Source organism: Poecile atricapillus, chromosome 2, assembly GCF_030490865.1.
Source record: "Poecile atricapillus isolate bPoeAtr1 chromosome 2, bPoeAtr1.hap1, whole genome shotgun sequence".
NCBI lineage: Eukaryota > Metazoa > Chordata > Aves > Passeriformes > Paridae > Poecile > Poecile atricapillus.
In genome coordinates this window covers 95188807-95211782 of record NC_081250.1, presented here as the reverse complement: position 1 = coordinate 95211782, position 22976 = coordinate 95188807, and positions in this window count along the sequence as shown.

The window sequence follows — 22976 nt, the reverse complement described above, 5'->3', positions numbered from 1 at the left end:
AAGGCCTTAGATACAGTTGGGGGACAGAGACAGGAAAATAACTGTTTACCATAATCACCTTTGTTTCATTTTTTTCTCCCATAGCTCTTTACATCCTCCAACTCCTCCTCATGTACCACATTAAGACTCTCTTGTTACACAGTCACAACTGAATCCTTCCGTCTTTACTACCCTACCCACATCTCTGTTAATTTTTTTTCATACATTTTGTGTTTCTTTACATGGCAACTGAAATAAAAAATTTCCTGTATCTTGTTAAGGGAGTACTTGATTGTCAGCAAAACAGCAGAGTTATGGTTTGCTCCTGAGCTGTGTTTTCCTGGGCACACATATACCACAAGAGTCTTTGTAGCATATTCTCTGGATGAGAAATTCAGAGTGCAGTATGGATTTACCCCATCAGACAATCTTTTACCCCAGCTCAGTAGAACCAATCCTGAAGTTTGAATTTTGATTTTATTTGGACAGAAATATTTAATAAAATTAATTTTTAGTTTTACTTGTAAATATTTCCATACCATTTCAAGCTGTCATTATTCATTCTTCTAATTATTAGAACAGGAGGACACTGGGATTAAAAGTGTGAACAAAGAAAAGGAGGGGGGGAGAAAAAGGAAATCCCAAGCAGTGATTTAATATTTTTGTGGTTTTTTTCTATCTTTTGAGCAGCCTGTTTCAGGAAAACTTGGACTATAAAATTTATTCCAATTCAAACTGAAATGTTGGTGAAAGGCAAGGCTTTGGATCAGAACCTGATCATCATTATAAGGTCATACTCTCAGAACCTTAGACCATTGCCGATTCCCTGTTTTTATAGTAAACCCTGCAGTTTTTTCACCAGCGTGTTTGGCTTTGAGTGTGATAGCTAATATTTGATTGTTACATGTCCATGGCAGAGCCTTACCTGACTTACATATGATTCAGAGCTGATAGTAGGTCAAATCCTGGAAACCTCATTCTTGTCAGACTCCTATGAAGAGCAGAGGCAGTGAGAATGATCGATCATAAAAAATAATACCCTCATCAGTCTCCAAAATAAATAGGATTTTCATCTTTCTGAGGTACTTTCTGGGATGCATCTGGGGACTTCATTGTTTGTAACACTGAAACCCTTGTACTGGTCCTTCTCTCCATGAGTAGGAAATAATATATATGCCATCCATATAATATTTCTTTGCTGAAGAAAACATTTTAAAAGTTTGAGGAGGAGTGAAACAGCTTTAAAATATTTTAGAAAACAAGAATGCTGATGATATCAATAAAGACCCACTTTGAGCCTTAACTTCAGAAGCATTTGGGGCATTTGTGCTGCTGGAACTAAGGATGCTCAGCACTTCTGACTCACCCACACAATTCTTGAAGAACACAGGCAACATTCACAGTCAACTGCTGCTGCTGAAAACATAGATACTGCTGCATGATGTTGGCATTCACAAGTGCTGCAAGGCTGGTAAAGTAGCACCTTCCATGAGGACTAGCAGCAGAAATTATATTTGAGTAGGCAGTGATACACTTTTTCTGGCCAAGGCTCCTGATCTGTGTGTTGTCTTCTATTACCTAAAGCAAAGAGCCCTGAAGTGGAAACTTTCAGGCAATATAGATATTATGAAGCTGACTTTAGAAGCCTGACTTCATTCGTGCTTCTGCTAGGTATTAGAAAGGACCCATTTTAACTATCTGTGAAAGGGCTAAATTTGACATTTGATTCACCCTATTCTAGGATTTTAAACTGTGATGTAAATTAGTCAGAAACCAGTCTTTCTTCCATTTTCTCTTTTCAAAATGTAATACAGTTAAATGACAGAGATTAATTACTAAAGTAATTACTGTTGGAAAGCAAAAGGACAGTTGTATGAGACAGTCTCTCTCATGATGACCAAGTCTTTCTTGACAATTATGCTTAATTCCAACAATGATTATTCTGTGTGGCAAAATCTATCAGCACAAGGGCACACAAGCATTGATGCATTCTCACTCACTAGGAAATATGAGAATGAGGTAATTATATTTGACTGTAGCTCAGACGTTTTCATTCCCAGGGGCATCTGTAGGACCTTTTTTTGGAGGGATACATATTATCTCCTCCCTTCCTTCTACTGAGTACCCCATTTATTCCACTTCTGCTGCTCCTTCAGTCAGACTTTAATAAAATTAGCCCTTTCTTATGTAGGCTACAACTCCTTGCTATCATATACAGACTACATATATTAACACATGCAGACTCATACACTTGTGAAAATTCCTGTCTACATCTCTCAGTTTTTATGGGATATGAAACTTGTTTCTAGCCAAAACAAGAAGGCTGTGTTTTTAGATCACTAAAGATCACAAATTGCTACTTTCACTAAATAGAACAAACAATTCAAACAATTATTTGGGAAAGAAAACTAAGAAACTAAAAAAGTAACTGCTGATTGATGCAACTTTTTCACAGTACCCAAGTTCTTAAACTCACTGTAAATTAATCGCAACCACTTCTAAGGGCAAGATATTGTACGACATTCATATGGTTGATGATATCTCTTTCAAATAGCTCGGCTAAAATTTGCCCAATGGTCTCTTCCCTATAAAAAACACCCAGCTACCATATCATTAGTCAGTGCTGAAATCCTTTACCCACAGTACTAGATGCCACCAATATGTCACCGGAGGCAGAGAATGTTAAAGTCTTAAAACGAGCAGTTCATTCTAAGTACTGATAGAAGAAAAATGAGTGTACCCTACCATGCTTTCCTTTATTTCTGTGAGTTTCTGTCCTAACCAGACACAGCTGCACTTTAATAATCTTTGAAGTAAAAGCTTTTCCTCCTAGGAGTGTGTGTACCTAATTGCGTGTGTGTGTGCGTGCATGTGCGTGTGTGTGGGAGAGAGAGAGGGAGAGAAGAGGCTTCAGGCTCTAGTGCTTCCTTCCAGGTGTCTTCGTCTGCATGATTTCATCTGTGAACCATAATCAACTTCCTTAATGAAATACGTAATTAACATATTATAATTGTGGTAAAGATGATTTTGACAGAAATCATTTTCCATATCTAATACTATGCTAATTTAATCTGTTCCTCACTCCCCGACATGACCTTTAGTGATTAAGTTTCATGGCAGAATTGTTTTTTTTGTTGGTTTTTTTTTTTTTTTTTGTGATGGATTGATTTATCCACAGCAGTTGATACCCCTCTGCCTCCATGGCTGTCATTTTTCTCTGTGTCTCTGCTACAAAAGGGAACCATGGTGATTAGTGGATATATGGGGAAAGAAACTGAGGACTCACGGTGGGGTTTTGTTCTGAATAGGATTCTAAAAGGTGATTATGAGAAGATTCAAGGCAGGAGGTGATTAGATTGGCGACTGACATAACAAATTCTCCCTCTGGTAAAAATATCTATGACATATCTCAGCAGAGACAATAGGTACTACTTGGTAGGCAAAAGGGAACGGGAAAAAGCTACATTAGATGGTGTTTGTACATAACTAGAATGTTTATAGCCATTTAAATGTTAACTCTCTTTCCACCTTCAGCAGCATTGAGGTGCAATCTACAGGAACCATTTTAAAATGAAAGTCATGTCAGTGGCACTGTAGAGAAGATTTTGGTAGCACATTGCTGCCTTCTGTCAAAGAGGCAATTTTCTGGTTGGCTCCTGAGAGCTGACACTGAGGGGATGCTGGAGGACTGAGCAAGTTTATCAGGCCCAGGTAGAAAACTGATTCTAGACAGAATATTAGACTCCCAGTTTGCTTCCCTACTGAGATGATTTACTTCAGATGACAACAGGCGGAAAATAAAGAGGACCTCCGTTCGTCATGGGCACCCTCCAATTCTTTTTTCCGTAGAAGGGAAATGAGAGCTTTTCAGCGAACTACCTCAATCCTTGTGAAAAATCTGGGATCCATTTGTTCTGAGATATGGAGCCTATTTATTTTTTATGTGAAGGAGACAGACTGTGGATAATAATACAGAAGGTAAAGCTGGAATGCTCATTTTCATGCCACTGCAGTATTGTTCCTGAGAATACATTTGCTGGTGTTTGGGCCAGCCTGCTTTGTAACTATCACAGGTGATTTGCCTTATATTATGGTGCAACCAAATGGATCCTATTGGCAAGAAATTTGAACCATCTTGAATTTTCTTTGTCTTTTAGGCATAAATATTACCTTCTGCAATTATTAGGTGGTTGTCATGCTAACCTCTCTTCCACCTCCATTTACTCATGTCTTAGGTAGCCTGTGGTTTCTTTTACTGTTAAATTTCTCTAGCAGAATTCCCCCCATGAATCAGGATGCTCCTGGTAATGCTGTGCACAAAGCTGAACAAACTAATTCAAGTAAAGTTTGTATCAGTGTACACAAAATGGGGCTTTTGCCTCCATACACCTGGAGTATAACCTCCCCCCCACCCCCAGACAGACTGACCAAAATCACAGTCACGCTTTTACGCTGATGTATGACACCACAGAATTTTGTTCATCACGCATCACCTTTTGACATTATTACTTCTCACTTTTCAAATTTCTTATTCTGCTTGGGTATCTGCTTTACTCTTTGGATTATCTCCTGTACTCCTTTTGGACATGATTTTCAAAATTTATCTCATTTGCATAATCCTGATGATTTGTGGGTTTTATTAATTTTTAGTCCAATCCTTATTTCTAACAGTTGTCCAGCTACATTAAAAATTGTAGCATGATCTGTGCATGATCAGTATTCTTAAACCTAATTAGATATGTTCAATTATACAAATGAAAAAGAAATCCAACTGTTGATGAATATGATAATGTTTATCTTAATGCAGCATTATTTGAGAAAAAAATTCCTAGTGCAGTTTTGGAAAAGATCCTATAAAGTTTACTTTATTATATAAAAATGTGCATGTATTTTGTAATAGATCTTGGAATGGTTAGCATTCAGAAGAACAAGGAAGGGTATACAGGGAAGAATGACAAGGGAAATCAAAGACTCCCATATCTGGAAATCTAGACTAGGACTCTTCAACTCATAAAAAAGGTGAGACAGAAGAATCTCAATTAATTTTTGTTGCTGGTGTTGATCAAATCAGTTCCCAATGGGACTAGGAAAAAAAAAAACAAAACAAAACAAAAAACAAAAAGCCAAGAAACATCAGGCCTACAAGGTATGAAGACACAGTTTCCGCTTGAGATGGACTGGTTTCAGAAAAGTACCATGGTAAAACAAAGGCAGTATTTTGTCTTTTTTCTTGTTCTTATAAGTTTTACCTGTGAATTGGAGATTTTCCTAGTTTTCAATATAATGACATTGTTTCAGATCTTGTACTCATATGACAGCATAGCAAGGTTTGAAAACATGATGATAATATCATACTGACTTAAAAAAAAAAATAAAATCAGTGCATGAGTTGCCAATCTCCTTTAAAATATGAGGGTTAGGAACTGTCAAAATTATCAATTTTTATGTCCACAGAGTTATCAATGCACATTTTTCAATTGAAGAATAACAAGGATATTAATTATTCCCACTGTTTATACTACATATGGATTTTGGTCCTTAAGTTTTTCCTGTGACCTGAGTCTCAGGTTTTTGAGATGAGGATTTAATTCTTCTTTACTTCAGTGTCTCATCTCCACTTACCACACAGAGAACTTGTAGAGCAAAAACCTGACAGTGTGGCAGATCAAGGGTGAGGAACTTTTGGCTGATCTGTGTAGTAGAGCTTGTGTCTCAGCTACCTGTGCAATAGTCCCTCCTGTAATTAGTACGTTTAAGTCTCTTTATTTCATTAGCATAAAAGTCACATATACACTTAGGTAAGGGAACACACTATTTCCATTAACATAGACTAAAAACATGATATTAAACTAAATGCCTAAATGTAAATATTTCCCCTGCAAGAGTTTACAGAAAAAAATAATGAAAAAAAGCAACATTATTTGTCAGTTCAGTATTATCAAAGAAGCTGTGAACTGCAGTTTTGGGCCCTGTCTTCAACCAGTACACATCAACATTGTTTTGTCTCTGCTTTACACAAGTAAATGACCAATCCCAGTCTAACCAAATCTTATTTATAGACTACATGCAGGAGTGAAAAATAAAAAGACAAATCTCTTAGAAATTATTGCTGGTATGATTCAATGCTGCGACTCCTTGTTCTGTAACTTTGCAAATAAAATCATCACCTTTTAATCAACTTAGTTTCCTTTCTTGGGGTTTATTTCAACATAAATTTGTAAAGTCAGTAAAACTCCTATCTGCTGAAGATGAAAGTTTGTATGGGAATACCTTAACAAGGATGGTGTCCTTTCTGTCAACCAGCTATACTTTTAGTGAGGTTATCTACATTCTGTACTTCTTTATACATACACTGTGCTTTTCTATGTGAATGCATTTTCTTTAACTCCAAAGTAACATTCTGAGCAGGGAGGAAAAACTTCCTTTTGCTAAAGTCTAAAATACAGTTAAACTTAGCTCACAACAGGTAAAGACCTGAAGGGCACAGGAAAGAGAGTTTTCTGTTGGGTTGTGAATATGCATACCTAATATCATTTCTAGCTCAGGTTTCCCCAAGGATGTTGTTGCGCATGTTTTGCCCTTTTCCGTAAAAAAGGGATTCTTCCCACAGTGCAATTTTCAACATATTCACATATCGCCATGAACATCTTTGGATTGCTTGGCAGGTCCCCAAAAGTTCATGTGGTCATAGAAGCTTTGGTCAGGATTCTTCACAGACTCTTGAGCTACAAGGCAATTTGTACATTTGGCATCCCCTGGTGTCCATCCAATAACTCAGTCCTAGCCAAGGAAATTAAATCTAAAATCAGTAATGTGGAACTGTGTTATATATATGAGCAGTGTGTCATGATTTTTCTGCCTTGAAAAGGCACTGTGGTGAGTCACTAGAGTTACATGGTGTCTCTAAGTGGCTTTTATGAAGCAGGCAAGCAGGTTCTGAGGGAGTCATGGTTGCTAGAAAATGAATTTGAAAAGGAAATACAATAGTGGGAGTTGTGGATGAGATTCTAAAAAGTTAGGTATCTAACATCTTGAGGTATCTGTCTGGCCCCAGATGCCTGTGATTCTTCTGAGTTTGTTAGATAGAGGAGGAGGGGAGTGAAGGGATATTTAAAGATGTCAGCAGAGGGAAGTTGCCAAGTTGGTCTGGGTTTGTAATGGGGTTCTTCGTACCTCTTTCACCTTAGGGATTTTTTAATTTATTTGTTTTAAACGATATTGCACTGCTCTGTTCTTGCTCTCATCAACTCATGTAACACAGCCTGCTATAGCACAATATAATGTTAAGCAATAAATATTGAACAAAACCATTTTTTTCTCCTCTCTTCTCTTCCCTTCCTCTGCCAAAATAGCATAGTGAAGAGCCAGGTAGAAGATGCTAATCTGGGAGTAAATATGTACCTCCATGATGGAGCAATGCAAAATAGGTATTTTATTTCAGCTCTAGACCATTCATTAAAATTAATCTGCCAGTGAGAATGGAGGATTGACTACAGTTTCTTTCAGATCTTACAGGTAGGAAAAACACAGTTTGTGTCATAATACAAATTTTCAAGCCTACCCAGTGGCATGAATTCTGCAGCCATTATGTGTGCCTGGCTGTAGGGTAACATTTAAATATCAGTTCCATATGACTAGAGATGTGTCAATAATTATAAAGATAGAGATGTGTCAAGAAGCAGTTGGCTGAGTCAGCTAACTGCAATATTTGCTGACTCTTACAGCCTCATACAGTCACCAAACCACTTCCATTCAACACTTCAATTTTGTTGGTGTACTGATAAATTGACAACACATATGGTACTGCATCTAATTTGGAGATGAATTGTATTCATTTTCATTCCAGCTCAAACTCCATGCAGTATAATAATATCATGCTTAAGCAAAGCAGCCCAAATACACCAAGGAACAAATACTGATTTTAAGCATGCTTCTCAACTTGCTTTGTGATTTTTTCCACTGGCAGCTGCACCAGTATACCTCCAGAAGCAACTTATTTTAAACTAAAAGTGCTGCAATTAAACCCAGTTTAACTGAGGGTAAAACTGTAACTGCTGCATGCATGTCTGGCCTATTAAAACATTGTTTAAAAGATCAGGAAGAAAACAAGACTATCCAGTCTGATTTGGATTTACTGCAATTTCAATTATTAAGGTCAGAATAGTTTCAAAGAGTTAATTTACTTTTCCATTGCTCGGATCCTAAAAGATGAACCGTATTCACTCTTCTCTGATTAATTTTTCTTCTTGAATTTAATTCAGTCATTCCTACATTTTACTGAGGCTTTGCACGCTGTTGAAAAGGAGAGGTTAAACAAAGAAAAGGATTTCTAGAATTGTTTGAGAAACCACCAGACTATTCTTGTTCCTTGTGGACACAAGGCACTTCTTGTGATATCAAGGCTGGGTGAATTGGGCCTGGGAACCAGGACCACAGGAAGAACACACTCTCCCACTGATGGTTTGAGGACTTGGCCTGGATTTCACCAAACTTTCACTCCCATACCTGTCCTCCAGCCCTTGCATGGTTTGAGAAGATTTGGCAGAAAAGCAATAAGGCCAGTTGCCATCAATCAGGCCTATAAAGGTTGGTGTAGGCATTTCATGACAAATCTAATTCAATTCAGTGTATTCCCATTAAGAAAACTCTTTTTTGCATTTGAGGCCCTAAATCTAAATATAATGGATTTTCATTGTCTTTGTTCCTTTTCAACTTTCCACGTTTGACTGACCAACTTAAAAATTTAGATAGTGCCAGTCAATGAAATCATAAGCAATTTTATCAACATCATTTTAAAACCAGATGGAAAACACACAAGATGTTAATAATATTGTGATGTGAAAAAACAAAGCTAAACCTCCTGTTGTCCTATCTCACCTCTTGTCATAAACAGGAGAGTCATGTTTCATTTTTTACATAACTTTTCCAATTTTATAGCGACTAATAGCACGAGAAAGCAACTTTTTCCTCATTAGATATGTGCATAATTAATAACCCATTCTTCCTTTACTAGACGTACTTACTGGAAATATTTGTAAGCAAAACCACAACAGAGCTCCATATCCTCTGCTAGTTCAAACTAAATAATAGGGACATCCTTAATGGGGTTTCAGTTTAAATGGAAGGATCAACCTCCTCCTCCTTCTTAAAAAAAAAAAAAAAAAAAAGAAAGAAAAAAAAAAGAAAGAAAAAAAAAAGATATTCTTAAATCTGAGCATTAAAAATTGCCAAAACCCAGAAATTACCCTGTTAGTCCTGTTAGGTTTCCTCTGACATGCCCTCACCTTTCCCAAATGTTCTAATGGTTTCTACTATTTACAGAAAATCTGGTACTTCAGTGTCACTGGTATAAGGAGGGGTGATTCCCATTCTTTGGGGCTTAGCAGATAGGAGTCTCTATCAGCATTTTAGTTTGTAATAGTTTGAGAGATGCTTGACATGTTTTCCCAATGAAGAATTTTTCTGTCTGAAGAAAACCACCCTACTACAGGTGAACCCACCTGAAGAAATATGACAAAAGGTGACTTAAAAATCTCAGAATAACATGTTATACCAATAGTTTGCTTTTTAATTTGATAAAGCAAAATGATGGTAAGGAATCCTTAACTCTCCTGGTCACTTCTTGTACCTATTTTCCTGTCTACATGGGTGGCCTTGGATAGGTATGTGACTCTTCTCCTGTTCAAGAGAGAAAGTTCCTATCTAGTGAAGAACATCCTGTAAAATAGACCTTCTGCTGGAAGTTTCTTCCATCTCATCTCAGATCTCAAACTAGAGGCAAAAATGTTTAATAAATGTTTAGGAATGGAAGTAACAGTCCAGATGCAGATCTGAAGGCCCTTGTCTGATGCTGAAGATATGCAATTTTTTAAACAATGCCGCAATCTACTTGCAGACTTCAAATTTCAAAAACATCTTTTAATTTCTGTTTTTTGCGTATCAAGGCTGACTTATACAGGCACTTGCCCAGCATGGAATAGTTTTCCCATGTAGACCACCTTAAGTATGTTGGTTTTAGTTTTTTTCCTTCTTAAAAATAAAATCCAATAATAATAACAGGGTTTTTTCTTTCATCATATTGGAAAGTTTATGTATTCTTATCCCCTCCTCCACAAGTCCTTCAGGGATTATTTAATTATGGTCTTGTAGAAAGCTGTGCTGTATGGGATTTGGGTTTATGGGAAGTTCAGTTTTGCCTTTTCTTTTCTTTTATTTCTGCTGAGGGTCTCTTATGCAACATTTGACTGGTTTATTTTTATGATTTAAAGCAATAAATTGTGTTTTAGAGAAAGAAAGGAGACAAGGTCTTTTTTGAATTTGCCTTTGTATTTCCTAGAGTACAGAATGCAAGCAATAATTTCTGGCTGTAACTTATATATATATATTTGAGGGGGTGGAGGAAGGAAATTACTACCTACTTTTTATATACATATATATTTTTTAACAAAGCAATAGGGATTTATATAGACACAATTGTTTAGAAAGTCCCAGAAGAATAATTCTGACATGATGTGAAGTTATACACAAATGCAAGTCTTTCAAAAAGTCCACATGGCCTACAGTCTTCAGATTTTAAACAGCTCCTGACTGTTACACACATAAAAAAATGTTTAGAAAAATGACATATTTTTATTACTTTTATTTGACAATCTAATTGAGTCCCCGACCATGCATATATCAAAAAGCCGTTATCAGCAGTGGCTTAATGCAAGGAAGGGACACCCATCCTCCCCATCTCTTTTGCTTAGCCCCAGGGCTTGGCTTCTTCATGTGAAAGGTGTCTAAAGACAGAGAGAAATCTCACCACACTGAATATAGAGAGAAAACAAATCTTTTCCCACCCACCACCACAACAAAAATATTCTCTGCTATTCAGCGAAGCAATTTAGAATTATGAGCTGCCTTTGACAAAACAGCCCATAAGGACTTTGTCACATAAATCACACACTGTGTGACCCTAAGACATTTTTCTATTATTTAATATTTAACAAAGGATTTGCACAATGGTGACACCATGCCAATCTTAAACCCATTTAAATCTTTAACCAGCAAGTTTTTAATCATGGTTGAGTGGGTGAAATAGCCTCTGCCGAGCAACACTTATTTTTCACCAACAGATGCAATTTGAATGCTTCTGTTTTCTGTAAGAATTGTTGACCATCAAAGCATGGTAGCAGTAGGTGATTTACATACCAACCACAGTCAAATTGTTGCAAGCCACATAGATGAAGGGCTTTTTTCTAGTTCTAGAACTAGAGTATAATTCATATTAACGATTGAATGGATGCAGATAAAATAAAAGCCGACCTGAGCCTCAGAACAGAAACTGAACATAGCTAAGCAAGCCTTTTCTCATGCAGACTAGTTCCTCTCATAGCAGAGAAGTTCATTTTTGGGTCACATATTGCCCTTAAACAACTGGGTTAGTTAAGGTCAGTCAGTCTGTGTCCACTGACTGATGAAAGCATCCTGATTGCTGCAGTAAGGAATATTTCTAGCACCATACATCATGTCATTTGTACCCAGAACAATTTGGATGAATCCTCAACTCTATGCATTCTCCAAAAGCAGGAAAGGTCAAAAGTTTTCTTCTTGCTACAGGATACTCTGCTACTATATGTACATCAAATTAGATTGCACATACGACAAGCTATTGAGATGACTTGTGTACTCCTTTCATTTGACACATATTAAACAGCATACAGCATGCAGAGGGCTGATAGATCCTGCGGCCAAAAATGAAGTTTAGATTCAGTTTTTAAGTACAGATAAGTTGTGGGGGGAGGGGGACAGTGTTGTTTGTTTTGGGTTTAGCAGCAGTAGCTGTTCCCTAGTATCAAGGAAAACATCTTTGCTGCTTTCGGAAACAAATTTCTGTTACACTGACAAGGTGAAAAGAAATTTCAAGTTGAAAAAAACTATTTGCTTCTATGAAACCAAAAGCTGTAGATAGTGTTTATTTTTTAAGATATTAATGTTTAATACACGTAAAATGCAACTTAAATTTTAAATAACATTGAGGAGCAAATTTGGATGAAAAATAGTTTTCTCAAAGCAAGCAATGATTTATGAAATGATGAATGATGAAAACACATAGTTTTTCTGTCTAAAATGTTTTCAATATTTTTTTAAAAAATAAATCAATGAAATTATAAAATTGGCAAAATATAAATAAACCAAAACTTGTGTCTTTCTTGATGTATCTTCCATGTAATGTTTTAGAAAATAAAGTTGTTTCATAAAAAAAAAACCTGATTACCTTTCTATGTAAAAGACACGGTAACCCACAGAGAAGGGTGTGTTTGAAGAAGCAATAAAACATCTGAATTTAAAAGCTAAAAATTCTTTTCATGAAAGCACTAATGACAGCCTTTATTTTTTTTTTTTTTTTAAATTGACACCATTTTACTAAGTAGGTTTTAGAGGTTTGTATTTGATTCTGGCTGGCTGGCCATATTTGTATGAAGCAACATGTTAAATCTGAATTACCTTGCTATTTTCAAGGGGACTTTAAGTTACAATAAAGCTGAAGTAATAAAGAAAAATCCTTAATAAACAATTTTCTGTGGTTTTTAAATAGCTGTTCAATCCTGATCCAGCTGTTTTATGTTGATATTACATAATAAAACAACTAAAAAACTGGATTAACCTGCTTCTCATAGATTCTCTCAACACTGAGCTGTCTAAATTGGCATAAAGCCACTTAGGCTTTCCTCCTGCCCAACAACAGGGAGGTTAGGAAGGTACATAATTCTTTTTCTAAAAACTAAATCCCAAAACATTTTGTTTAAAATTTAAATACTCCTGCATTATATCTTCAATTTGCAGTTTGGGATTATTCATTTATCTGGATACACCATGTTTTCCATTACTGACAATGTCACTGCCTTTGGATGATAAAGTTATCACAGAATGTTGGTCAGCTAGATCTTAATCAGATCCCTTTTGGCTTTACACAAGGTAAATTTTTGCTATCAATGAAATCAAAAGCAAAAGACCTCTAACTTCAATCAGAGTAGGATTTTCAACATCCCAGCCTCTGAATCAAAGAGAGATACATCCTTATAATGAAACAACCTTTGCAGGCCAATAACTAGGCTGTTGTTTCTTGTCTTAATCTATTACTTAGCATTTCAATTCCAGCTTTTCAAGTGTATTCTAAGTTGCTTTTCTTTTCCTTATCATATTTAATAGAAATTCCACTTGTAAAATACAGTATTATTTACTTTTTTCTTATACCATTTACTATGGTTTTATTTTAATGACTCAGAAAATACAATATTTTACCCTCTTCTGATGTGACCTGACAATAAAAATTTCCGCATCTGTGCAAAAAATGTCTGGATGTATCTGTTTATTCCAGATATATGTGCTATACATAAGGATAATCACTAGAAAATTACAAACCAGTCTCTGTGCCTTTCTCAAAGATCTAGGTTCACACTGGGAACACTAGTCCCTTTTGAATAAGGCTTCCATAAAATTCTGCTCAATAACTGTTTAATACAGATATTGATGAAGTTTTATAGGGTCTTGATTCATAAAGGACTAGCACTAGCAATATTGAATTCTATTCATGATTTGCATTCTAAATCACCTTGCAAATTGATGGCACTTTTCTGAGATGAAAGTTAAAAAGTTAAGTGTTGGGCTTTCACAGCTCAGGAAAGTAACGGATTAAGTACCAAACCAAACAGAACTATAAAGGGGATTTATGCTACTCAGAACATCTTGTCTAATTGAAAAATAAATATTTATGCCAAACTGTAGGAATGAATGTGTTTATGCTTTCAATTTATTTTTCAGCAGTGTGATTCTTAGCATTCTGGCAGTATCTTGTTATGGAGCTTTGGGATTCTGGAGGCGATGCCCGCAGACACTGAAAAATATATGTGGGCAATAAGTATGCCTTAGATAAGTTATCTGCACTGTGTGATGCTCTTGGAGCATTTCATGTAATGACTGTAGGACATATTCAGATCAGCCACCATAGACACCTTACTTAATCACAGGCATTACTGAGAGTCCTTCCCCCTAGAGGGAAGTTCAGATTGCTGAGCATTTGGGTTTACCAAGCCAGGTTCCCTGTCAGCAGTGAAGGTGTTAAAGGACTTGTCTGTCATTGTATCCAAAAGATTAGAACTATCCTGAAAACACCCATATACTTAGGAAGATGGTAAGCGTACCTTTATCGATTTTGAATCACATAGATTTGGGAACATGTTTATGGAGCAGTTCTTGACGTCTGCCCTAAAGAAAGTTCATCTCAGTCCACAAGTATGAGCTCCTCTCCAGAATTCCTTTGCTGTGGGGATGCTTCTGAATCATCAGGACCAGTTTTATTTTTTTCATTGTCTTCACAAACAACTTATGATCTAAAATTAATTACACAAGAAAATAATATCCAATACTATGAGACTCTTCTAGACAAGGATTGCAATGAAATTTTTCCATATGTGCATGATACGAGATGAGACCAGAAAGCAGCTAATATCCATGACCTGGAAAATGTGGCACTAGAACAGTGTGCTGGCTTTTTCTCTGGTATAGTTAGTTTTCTTCCCTGTGGCTGGTATGGGGCTGTGTTTTATATTTGTGCTGAATACTGTGTTGATAATACAGAGATCCTTTAGTTATTGCCGAGTGGGTCTTTCACAGATCCTCTTCTACTTTTTATACTGTCACATTGTCAAGGACTTTGAGGGTGCATGGGAGGTTGGGAGAAGACACAGCTGGGACAGGTGACCCAAACTGACCAAAGGGATATTCCAGACCACGTGGCATCACACTCAGCATATAAAGCTGGGGAAAGAAGGAAAGTGGGGAGGGAGATTTGGAGTGATGGTGTTTGTCTTCCCAAGTCAACATTACACGCAGGGGCCCTGCTCTGCTGGAGATGGCTGAACAACTTCCTGCCCATGGGAAAAAGTTAGTTAATTCCTTGTTTTGTTTTGCTTTGTGTGCACAGCTTTTGCGTCCCCTATTAATCTGTCTTCATTTGAACCCATGAATTTTCTTTGACTCTTCTGATTCTCTCCCTGATCCCACTGGTGGGGGAGTGAGTGAACGGGTACATAGGGCATGGCTGCTGTCTGGGGTTAAACTATGATAAATGGTTAGACACAAAGTGTTTACCTCAGATTTATGAAGGAATCAAAAGAACAAAATTCACTTATACTATTTACCTCTCCAGATTTCACCCACTGGAAAGTTTCTCACATGGTGGACAAAAGTATTGCAAAAAGATAGCAAGAGACAGGTGGACCAAAGAACAAAAGAAAGCCAATGCATCCAGAGTAAATCATGACTGCAAACACATTTGGAAATCTTGTTATTGATCTTCACAAGAAAAAGATCTGAATGCCTGCACGTGTACACATGCATTAGCAAACTTTAACCCACCTGCTGACAAGAGACTGCTCTGACAGCTGTTCATCCAGTTGGACTGTGGTTTGTACATGGTTACAGAAGATATGAGCCTGCCAATTTGATAGATAGCCCCTTTTTTATTGTTTAGAAGAGGAAGAATACACTGTTCTGGAATGTGGCCTCTTTTTTTCCACAAACTTGAAAGAAAATTATCAGAAGGATGCTCAAAGGATGCAGCATTATGCCATTACACACCTACAATTCAAAACACACATACTCCAATAATGCAAACTGACTACAATGTGCTTAGCAAGAAAGTAAAGATTTTCACCCTGGGCAATACTATATGTGACTACCTAACTAAACAACATTTTTGTTAGCACTGTATGACAGACCAGAATGGGAAGCACCTATGTCTGTTGTCTAGCCAAGTCTTTGTTCTACTTTTAAGTCCTGTGGCAAATTACTCAATCTGTATACTATTATCACCATTGTCAGTACAGAGGTGTTATTAATCCTTACCTTCATACAAATCTCTACCTCTACAGCTAAGGTGGGGAATGCAGAGTCATATATGGCTGAAGTGACTCAGAATATTAGGGTCACTTCCTCTGTTTTGGGTTCTGACATTTTTTATTCTAAAGTAAACCATATCTTTAATTAAATCAAGTGTATTAAACAGGAGTGGTAAGTTATAGTCAATTCTTCTATGCGTAGACACATCAACATCCTCATACTAACTCCTGTATAGTTTACACGAATTTCCAAAGTTGACTTTAACAGCGTGGTGTTGTATACTATGGCCTGAAAAACTGTTCCCTAGGTTTACTTTCTTCATAATTAAAAAAAAACTTTCCTTCCTCCTGCAGTAGCTTTTCTGCTTAGTTTATGGACAGAAACACTTACATGTTGGTATGCAGAAAAGTGTTCCAGGACTCTTTGGAGGCTCTATGAATCACAGCAACACAGGAATTAACACATTTGATTTGTGGTGTTAGGTTCCTAGTTATTCATATTGCTAGTTAAAGCCTAGATACTACAAATCTTCAGTCTTCCAATTAGTCTTTAGCTATTGAAGCCAGTGAGATTTTTGTATAAGTAGAGTCAATTTACATGAATCAAAGTTTTTGATATTGGCTTTTTAGTTTTATTTGCTCTTTCAAACATTTCAGTACAGCAATATTTAAGCATATCATTTCAAGATCCTGTATGGATTGAATCAGCTGACAATGCTATAAAGAAAAAATATTTCGTATATTTTGGGCATTGCCATTCATCTAAACTCACAGAACCAGAAGAGCTCTATAATTTCTGATTCCAAAGTTTGCATGTTCTGATTCCATGTGGGGGCTGGACAGGGGTTCCCAGCTTCCCCTCTTTTCTCCCCCTCCTGTTCTTTCCCACCACATACACACACCACTTCCCTCCCCCAGCAAGAGGGAAACACGAAAACTCCAGGACAGAAAATAAACAACAAAAGGCAGGCTCTGTGTCCAGCAAGGACAATTAGGAAGCAGGAGCCTCCAGTGTGTCACTGTAAACAATCCCTTGAGAACTTCCTTTTTGTTCTTTAGGTGCTTTGAGGTCCCATTCTTGCTCTGTCTTCTAAACATAATTGCTATAAATTAAGTAGGAAAAGGGGATGTTATCCTCCCAGTCGTTCTCACAGCAACAGAGAGCAGCACATGCTGTTTCTTGGAAAATGTGGAGCACCGTATTCCATACTCATAAACTCAGGACACTCTAACCCACATACTTTATGCTTAGAAAACCTGGAACACTTGAAGTCTTAGCAATCTTCTAACATACTAAATAAGGTCTTCCCACTTGCATTAGTAACAGCTGAGCTAACTTCTTAAATGTAGTTAAATGCTATTATTCATTATACAGAGAAATTTAAATTTTGCTACCTAGAGAATCTTTATATTTATGGCTTTGAGAATTACCTGATTTCATCAGTTATTATCCACTAGCATAGTCTTCACATTCTATCTAGTACTGCAGGTTTATTATGTTGACCTCGTTTCTACAGCCACCAAAATTTAACTTCTGTATTTATATTTCACAGATATTTTCTATAATTTAAAAAATTACAGCTGCAGTATGATAGCAGTAAGAATCACACAGTAAACTTTGCATTCAGATAATCATCAGTGTTTCCAGTTTTAGGACTCAAGAGGAGACAACCTGAATAAAATCTGATTAAAGTGATAGAAGTGGCCAGACAGAAAAATGAGGGGGAAGAACAGGACTTTTATTATTAAAATCACAGAAATGTTTTCTTCTGAAATATTAAGTATCAGAATTTCTTCAGCTGTGCTCCACAGATCTCTTGGAATAGTGTGCAGAAAGGGAAGTTGCTAAAATGCTGGCTTTTCCTCTACTGTAAAGAAATAAAAGGAAGAAGACAGATACTTCTTCCTAATACCGTCTTGATCATGTTGGCAATTTCTCTGGAGGACTGCTAAGGTCAGGTAGAGAAAAATCTTGTGCACGTGGCTCTGTAAGACAATCTCCCCATTAAAGACAAATAGAAGACACAAACCTACCCTTATAATGGTTGAGTCAGGGAGGGAACAGGAAGATTCCAATCTGCGAATCCAGACATTCAAGCTGAAAAGCTCTGTAAGTCTGTAGAAGCATGACTCACTATGTAAGTACCGAGTACTAAAATTAACTAAGTAAATAGGCAGTTTCATCACATTGAATTTTAGAAATTTAGCAGTTCACACCTTGTTGGTGTGTACCTGAAAATGAGGCTTCTCTCTCTACACATTTGTCACTTTCTCATAGCCACAACCCTTTTGCTTTCCCTTAGTGGCATACCCATTCCAGGAATTCCCAATCCTTAGCTGTCTTAATCAGGGCAGCAAGCTTGTCTAAGCACTTTAAAAACCATTTTGACCTTAAATAGCCTGTATGAAAACCTTCAAAACCATGATTCAAAATAGATGCCATCAAGAAAAGAAAGACAAGATTGAAACAAGAAATAATTCTAGATTCAGTATGAGAACCTGGCAGATCTTTACTGTCTGCTTACATACATGGTCTGCCAAAATGCAGTGCTTGAGCAGTAGAGATATCTCATTGCAGCTGCTGAGGCAAAGGCCCAAGCCACACTCTGGTTTCATACCCAAAGATGTTCTCAGGCAGCTTAGATGAAAGCATTTGGCCTCTAAGCCTAGAAATTAACACTGCCCAGAAGACCCACTTCTGTGGCCTCATTTATGGGCCACTGTTGGAGAACCTGTTCCTGCAACTAATTTACACCCTGGAGATCAGCACATCTACTGTGGGCACAATTATTTAGAACAATCTTTGCTGACAAAACAAAAACAGATAATTAATGTTAACCCAGAAAAAAAAATTTAAAACTGTACCTGAAATGGACATATAATTACCAAAATGAAATTAAAGGCATTAAGTAGTGACCCTTTCTGAGGGTTGAAGGTGAAGGATATGGAACCTCAGCACTGTGCCCTTGTTTCACTTCCCCTATCTCCTAGCTATGATGACAAGACATGACAGACAGAAAAAAGGAATCATTACCTTCAGCTGAAAATTCATCCAATCCAATCCATAAAAGTCTGGTATTACAGTTTTGCTGGAATTTTCTTTCTGTGAAAACCACTCTTATATGTTTTTCTGCCTGGTGGCAGAGTTTTAGGAGGAAAGACGATGACTCACATCAGAGTACAGTCTGCTAAAAGGTAAAGAATTTGGGTAAATACTTCCTGAATCTGGGGCAAGAATTGAAAGTAGGTCTTCTCCATCTGCAGCAAACACCGTAGTTATAATTACATCACAGGAATGGGAAGCATGAATGATCTTTCAGTAACACTCTTTTTTTTAATTGATCTGAGCAAGATCATTGCAAAGACAAGCTCAAGTTAAATCTACCATACTAGATCCATAGGAGGTTTTAGCAGAATATGTGGATCCCAGCTACATCCAGACATTAAAGCAATGCCAAAGCACTTAATTAATCTGCTAAAATGATGGTATTTCTGTTTGTGCACAGAAACAGGACTCTAGAAATCAGAGCAATTCTACAAGTGAAAATGTTGATATTCATAGATTTCCAAATAGATTTTCACTCAGGAACCAAATTCCACCCAGATGCACCACTGTAGTCAGAAAAAACCTTCCATGGACAGGTTCTAAATGACTTGAGCAACACACTCAAGGAAGCCCTTGCTGGAGTACGAGATAGAAGTCTAGAGGGAAAATCCAAAAAAGTTTTGGAAGAAAATAGAATGAACCATAACGTGTATATTAGATCTGATCTTTTACTTACAATAACAGACACAATCTTGAGTTCAACAGCACACCTGGATCTAAATAACCAAAACCAGTCTGGGTTGTTCTGCTCTGTGATTTTAATTCAGGTTCAATACTTGTTATGAGAATTAATCTCATTAAGATGAGTGTAGCAACTACTTGTATCAAAAAATTGCCAAATATTTTCAAAGGCAATAGTAAAGCCTTGGTATGGATTATTTGGTAGAACCACAGAGTAGGAATTGTCTGAGCTTGCATACATGGATTCCTCATGAAGAAGGATATGACACTACTAAATCACCAGTTGTGTATTTTGGGTTGCCAGATAAATTTTTCTGTCCTGCCGTAGCTTAAATATCATGTGTTGAGCCTGGTTTTCCCCAGAGGAATCTTGACACTGCCAGGCTTCAGTGTCTTACCCCTTGTTATGAACATACCCCTGCAACTGATGAAACCTGGCTAAATTTTGCTCTTAAATTCCTTATCCCAGCAGTCTCCACAGACTAGTTCACAACATTAATGGACATTGTAATGGACATTATCGATGTAAAGGAAAGTTGAATTGAATCAATTAAATTGCATTTGTCCTATACATTTAGTGTTCTACGTCACTACATTCCTGAAAAATTAAATGTATTTAAGACTGTCCTGAAAAGTTTGAACACAGTTTTACTCACCAGCTTCATGATGTTCATGATGTTCACATTCAGGAGCAAGCCTTCCTCTGTGGTTATGAATATGTGATTATGAATATGTGGTTATGAATATGAGGACTGAATTTTCAATGCTGTGGAACAATAAGTATTACCATGTACTGAAAAACTGCTCCCACAAACACATACTCCCCTGAGCTTGTAATTTTGTTATATTGCAAAGGAGAAAAGTGAAAAATATGAATATATGTGATGAGGCAATGATGACACAATAGGAGCTGGGAGAGAAAGCATCATCCTCAGTGAGCACACGGATTTCCCGGGCACTGCTTGGTGCTCCACAGCAGAACAGGAATTGATGTGAAGACATGGTGTGCTGTTGGGCACAGCACACGGGGAAGGCTCGGGGGGCTGACAGGAAACTTCACATGGCAGAGAGTGGAGGCTGGCTGAGGTTACTTCAGGTTAAGCTGTTGTGGTGAATTGTGGGGACTGTCCACTGCTCAGGAGTTCAGTCTCTGTGGAAGGACCAGTCTATGGGCTGCAGAACTTATTCCTGAGGGGAATGGAATGGAAAGAGCAAACTGACTGCTGAGGATGATGAGTGTGCTTGTTTGTACACACCCCTCCTTTCTGTGCCTTCTCTGCAATGCCAGCTTAGCTGTGGGAAACAGGCCTACTTTAAAATGAGGCCAGGGATCAACAGGAGTATCGTTTGTAAGACGCCCAGAAAATGTACTCTGTCCCCTACAGGTCCCAGTGCTAATGTCTCTGGAGATTTTAATGTGAATCTCGCATTATTTCAGTGTTTTGGTGCAACCAAAATGAAATAATTTGGAAAGCTTCATGGGGGGGGGGGGGGGGGGGGATGAAAAAAGAAAAAAAGTCTGAGATTTTGGCTTCTTTCAATTTGGAGTGACTCCAAATGTTAGGTTCTTGGAATTTCCTGTAGGAAATACCATTTTTCAACCAGAGGGTAAGATGAGGATCATTGGCAGCAGAGCATGAAAGAGCCTCTGTGTCACCATCTTTGTTTTAGTTATTCTTCAGACAAATTGAAGTTTGCCAGGACTGTAAGTAAGAAGACCCATTTATTTCATACAAACCACAGACTTCCAGGTGTTGTGGCTTTCAGTCATTACCAATCTTTCTATTTACAAAGGCAAGAGGCCATCTCTAGTATACTTCAATCTATCTCATGTACAGCTCCTCAAAATTCTCACAGATAAACCTGAAAAGACTATATTTTCTGTGTTTCTTTATTCCTTAAAAGCAGAGTAGTAGTTTTTCAGTTTGGTCAAAACCTTGGACTGATTCGCAGGTAAATTGAGATTATTCCAAGAATGCCAAGTAATCACAAAGGTCATTTAATAGATTCATGAGCAGTTTCCAAGGAAAATGGGGAAGTCTTTATTTAGGATTAACCTTACCCAGGCTGATGTTGGTGACATGTTGCATTCTTGAGGTCCTTTGGGATGAAGGCACTAAGAAACTGGAACAATTATATGCAGTGGAAATATGTGCTTTACTCATAGATTGGCAGATCCTGTACTCTCATATCTGAATATATTTCTCCATACTGGCTCAGCTCATAACTTATTATGAACATTTTTTTATTCTTTCTTGCTAGCATATGTCTGCTTTTATCTCATCCATTACTGGCACATGTATCCTCACAACATTATACCACAGCGGCCATTTTAGTATAACAGATGGGCAAAAGGATTATTTGTCTTGATACTTCATTCAGAAACCACGTTTTGTTTATATTTTGTATTGACATTAAAAAGCTTTTTAACCAATGGGGTTTTTCTTTTCAGTTAGTTTCATTTAATTTTATTTTTTAGTGATCCAAAAAGGCATACTCTTTTTTTTTTCCACTTCAAGACAGAATGATAGCACTGCCTGGGGGTTACCCATAGCAGTGAGCTAACTTCTAACACAAATCAAACACAAAGGCTGATGAAGAAGAGATGCAAAATTACTACTGTAACATTGGAAATAAAACTTAAACATGAGATTCAAAGGCTGACTACTTGGTAATACAATGAGAAAGAAGAAAACCCTATTAGGAAAAACGCTATTGGAAATATTCAAGGCCAGGGAAAGAAAAAAAAGAAGCCAACTCGTCACAAACAAAAATGGATTTTGCAGATCTATCAGATACTTTTTTTTGAATTTTTATACTAGAATCAAACAAGCAGACAAAGCAGGGAATAGCTTACTGCTTTGGGGAGGAATGTACGGTTTAGGGTATATTGCTTCTGTCTGTCGATATGTGATCTGTCTCTTTTCCTTCCTTTGGAGCACTGAAAGTTTATGCTTCAGGTATGGATGACCTGATGATCAGGCAAATGCTCTTCATGGTGAGTAGAGCTATTGTCCCTCTTCACTGAAGGCAGGACCTTCTTTGCCCTTTTCTTGTTCAGGTTTTCCCACTTTTAGCAACCCCTGTACAGTAATAAAGCAAGATTACTGCACTTAACAAGGATCTGCAAAAAGAGGTTCATATTCCTGGAGTTTGCAGTCCTTGGTGAGTACATAAATCAAAGTAAAGTTTTGCTGCCCAAGTAATAGTATGGCTGGAATGTAGCACAGGGGGATTGATATCCCTTAGGTTAAACAGCTAACACTAATTGAAAGGGTGAAATTTGAATTGAGATGTATAAGCTTAAAATCAGTATGTTGCAGAAA